The following is a 4,461-nucleotide window of genomic DNA, read 5'->3' on the forward strand; positions in this document are numbered from 1 at the left end:
CCAGCGCCACCCCAGTCAGCGCCTCCGCCCGGCGGCAGGGCCTGTGGCTGAGGTGCCCTGAGTTGTGGCATCAGAGAAAGTGTGAGCGACGGACTCAACTCTCCCGATAAATGGACTGTTTCCACCCGCGGACAGAGGCCGGGAGGGCAGCAAACACAGCTTAAGGAGCAGCAGCTCTTGACCTCGTGTGAGGATGTTTTGGTTTGTTTTTCTGAATTATGTTTTCAATTTTTTAAAAAGGTGATAAACACACACCTCAAGCAAGCCCTGGCTTGTGTTGCTCAGTGGCTAGAGCACCGGCCTGTGCACCCAAGGGCCTCGGGTTCAATTCCTGGTCAAGGGCGTGAGCCTGGGCAGCAGGTTCCATCTCCTGCCCACTGGGGTGCATCCGGGAGGCAATCACATCACATCAATGTTGCTCCCCCCCCGCCCCCAACAAACAAAACCAAACAAATTCAAACAGCACAGCCGGTACCTGGCGGGAGGAACTCCTCGCCCCTTTGCACGGAGCCCGTTGGAAAGAGGCACCGACTCCTCGGGGGCCCGGCCCCACGGACACTGGGGCTCTCCCAGCCTCTCCGTGGGAGCAGTGGCCGCAGCCTTTCTGGTTGAGGGGCTGGTGCTCTTTGGCCTCCTCGTCTCTCGTCCCAGGTGCCAAGTGATTGTGTGCAGGGTCTGAGCCAGAGGCGGTGACTCCCAGCCAGTGACTCCTCTCCGGTTGGCCCCGAGGGCCTGACACCTGTGGGACCCGGGACCCGCCCATGGAGGCAGCCCAGGCTGGAGTGTGTCTGCCACTTGCTCTGCTGGCCTCTGTGCTGCTCTACACCCGGTGCAGCCTTAGTGACCACGGCGCAGCCTTAGTGACCACGGTGCAGCCTTAGTGACCACGGTGCAGCCTTAGTGAACACGCGTGACCTTCCCCAACAGAACAGGCCGGGCAGAGTGGGGTGGGATGGGGTGGGCTGGGGGTGGGGAGTCCTGATCGGGCCCCTCCCAATCTCACCTTCTGGCCAAACTAACGTGCATGTGCCCGGCAGCTGCACGGACATCGGACGCGGCTCCGCGCAGGCGTGGGCTCGGGGTCTGACATGTGCATTTGCTCCGCCGCTTCCTCCCGCGCAGACCGGCCGCATGGAACGCGGGCTCCGGGTCCTGCTTCAATATTTAATCATCGGCTCCGTTTAGTGGACGCCATTAAACTAAAATAGAAAACTCGTTTGCAAAGAGCACTTTGAGGGCTGCTGCCTCGCTGAGGCCGTCCATCTCCAGGCACGAAATGGGCATTTGCCCTCCCTCCTTCTCGCTCTCTCTTTCCTTTTAACCTTTTTAACCCTCTGTAGCCCACAGGTCAGCGGGAAGCTGTGGGTCCTGGGATGTGATTTCTCCCCATTGCCCAGTGGTCCCGTTCGGTGGAACTGTCTTGGAGACACGGTCTGGGCATCCTCGGGTCTGCGTCCGGCTGGGGGCCAGGACGGGCCAGGTCTGCGGGCTGCTGGCACGGCAGCGATGCCAGTGCCCACGGCTCCGCCGGCAGCGGCAGTGTCATGCCTGCGATGTGTCAGACTCCGGAGAAGCACTTCACACACATCAGCTCCTCCAATGTGTGCAAAGTGCCGATCGATAAGGAGCCGGAGGCCTGGGTCAGTGACAGGCCAGGCAGGAGCGGGTGGGGGAGTCCCGTGCTGCCTGAGTGGCAGGGGCGGTCACCAGGGGTCACAGCGAGTCCACGAGTCCTGGCCCCCCGGGGCCCTGCTCAGGCACAACTTGCCTCTGGATTGTCTTCCATGCCCATCACCTGCAGGACTGCCTCGCTCAAGCTCCAGGGGCCGTGGGTGGCGGGGGAGTCCACACACCAGCACTGCACGTGTTGGGCTCTGTCCGACACGTGGGGCCTCAGGGGCCCACCCCATCCAACTTTCACACGCGCGCTCCACGCACCTGCCAACGTGCAACTCAGTCAACAGGAGGAATTATGGGGCAGACGGCGTCGCTCCCAGCTGGGGCTCTGGGTCAACATTGAGGTTCCTGCCTAAGCTTTAAATTGAGGTAATTTGCTCTGTAATAACCGTAAGTGATGCCATGACCTAAATGTCGTCTCAGAGGCCCCTCCTAACTGTGTGTGTGTGTGTGTGTGTGTGTGTGTGTGTGTGGTATGTAAGGGATGTGTGTGATGTGTGGTGTGTGATGTGTGTGTGGGGTATGTTTGTGGTGTGTGGTGTGTGGTGTGTGATGTGTGTGCGGTGAGTGGTGTGTGTGATGTGGGAGATGGTGTGTGGTGTGTGATGTGTGTGCGGTGAGTGGTGTGTGGTGTGTGGTGTGTGGTGTGGAGTGTGTGTGTGCGTGCACGCGCGTGTGCGTGTGTGAGCCTCACTACTCATCTTTTGGTAGTTTGTCTGAAAATGAACAAAATACTATTGAAAAAGAGGAGCTGTCCAATACATTACTACTGTTCTCTGGTCATGCAAATCTACTGTCCTGAGCAACAGTGTGTGATGTGTGTGTGGTGTGTGGTGTGTGATGTGTGTGATGTGTGTGGTGTGTGACGTGTGTGGTGTGTGTGGTGTGTGATGTGTGTGTGATGTGATGTGTGATGTGTGTGATGTGGCAGCTGTCGGAAGTTCGCTGTCCACCGGGCGACGCCAGTCGGGTTCGGCCTCCTGAGCTCTGTCTCCGGCAGAGAACGGGGATCTGTCCTCCGCGCCCACGGCGACCGTGTCGGCTCCCGGTGCCGCTGTGACGGGCTGTCTTTCTCTGGAGCGTGTGGGCGCCCGAGGGAGGGGTCGGGAGCAGTTTGAGGAGCGGTGGCAGGCACCACTGTTCGGTGGGGAATTTAAAGACGCATCACTCACCCCACCTTGGCGTTGGCATTGCCCCCGAGCGCCCGACCAACATGCGCGTGATCTCGGACAAGCCGCCGCCTGGACTGGGGTGGTCTGGGTGCCGGAGGGAGTGGAAACAGGGTGTGAGCACATCCCACCCACCGGCAGGGCTCCAAGTCCCGCCCCCAGCTCCTCAGAGACCTCAGCGGTCATGGGGGGCACTGGACCAGCTCGCTCCCCAGAAACCCTGGGTGTTTAGACCAGTCTCTCCAGTTGCAGCTCATCAGGACAGCCCCCTGGGAGCCCACTCAGGACAGCCCCCTGGGGGTCCCTCAGGACAGCCATCAGGAGGGGCTGGAGCTGGCCAGGGTCAGGGGACCACAGCTCTTCCCCCTCCCCTTCCCCCTCCCCCAGCAGGAGGCTGCGTGGAGCTGTCCATGGTGCTGACCGTGCCCGCCCATTCCGGCCTCTGCAGCGGACCCACCTCTCACCCGCCCGCTGCGGTGTCAGGGCAGGTCCTGGCCCTCTTCCTGGACGGCTCTGTCCAGCGCCCACCCCCACCAGGCGCCCCTGCCCCAGTGCAGGTCAGCTGTCGGGGGCGAGGGAAGGCGGAGTCAGGGCTCTGCGGCCCCTCCCTGCTAGTCTGCCCCTTCCATCCGCCTGACCTCGGGAAACGGCTCACTTTTGGAAGAACTGGAACAGTTTCTTTTCCGGAAGAACTGGAACAAGACCGTGGTTTTAAGGGTTGACGCGAGATGAGATGGAGAGAGGCTGGCCCACAGGCGCTCAACACGCAGAGAAAGTCAGTCCTGTGCGCTGGCTCCTTCCCGAACTCCCCGTGTCACTGAGCGTGACCAGGGGCCACTGTCCGAGGGACTCTCAGGAGAAGACAGTGGAGGGAAGCCACACGGAGCTTCTCTTTCTGAGTGTCAGGGACCAGGTGAGCTGGCGGCTGGAGTAAAGAACGTAGGGTCAGGCCTGGCCTTCATGGAGAAGGGAAGCCTGTCACAGAGAGGACACGCCTGTCACGGAGAGGGCACGCCTGTCACGGAGAAGGGAAGCCTTACACGGAGAAGGCACGCCTGTCACGGAGAGGACACGCCTGTCACGGAGAAGGCACGCCTTACATGGAGAGGGCACGCCTGTCACGGAGAAGGGAAGCCTTACACGGAGAAGGCACGCCTGTCACGGAGAGGACACGCCTGTCACGGAGAAGGCACGCCTTACATGGAGAGGGCACGCCTGTCACGGAGAAGGGAAGCCTTACACGGAGAAGGCACGCCTGTCACGGAGAGGACACGCCTGTCACGGAGAAGACATGCCTGTCAGGGAGAGGACATGCCTGTCACGGAGAAGGCACGCCTGTCACGGAGAGGACACGCCTGTCACGGAGAAGGCACGCCTTACATGGAGAGGGCACGCCTGTCACGGAGAAGGGAAGCCTTACACGGAGAGGACACGCCTGTCACGGAGAAGACACACCTGTCATGGAGAAGGGAAACCTGTCACGGAGAAGGCACGCCTTACACGGAGAAGGCATGCCTGTCAGGGAGAGGACACGCCTGTCACGGAGATGACATGCCTGTCAGGGAGAGGACATGCCTGTCACGGAGAAGGCACGCCTGTCACGGAGAGGAGAGGA

At 61.0% G+C, this 4,461-nt stretch overlaps 1 long non-coding RNA gene across 1 annotated transcript in view; it reads right to left on the minus strand.

The window, feature by feature from the left end:
* Nucleotides 1-1,757: 1,757 nt before the first annotated feature.
* Nucleotides 1,758-4,461, minus strand: part of LOC107181425 — a 3,816-nt gene continuing 1,112 nt past the window's right edge. The window contains exon 3 of the long non-coding RNA XR_001512126.1: nt 1,758-1,938. This is a non-coding gene — a long non-coding RNA (uncharacterized LOC107181425). The remainder of the gene's footprint in view (nt 1,939-4,461) is intronic.

This window comes from Myotis davidii, unplaced genomic scaffold (genome assembly GCF_000327345.1).
Source record: "Myotis davidii unplaced genomic scaffold, ASM32734v1 scaffold72, whole genome shotgun sequence".
NCBI lineage: Eukaryota > Metazoa > Chordata > Mammalia > Chiroptera > Vespertilionidae > Myotis > Myotis davidii.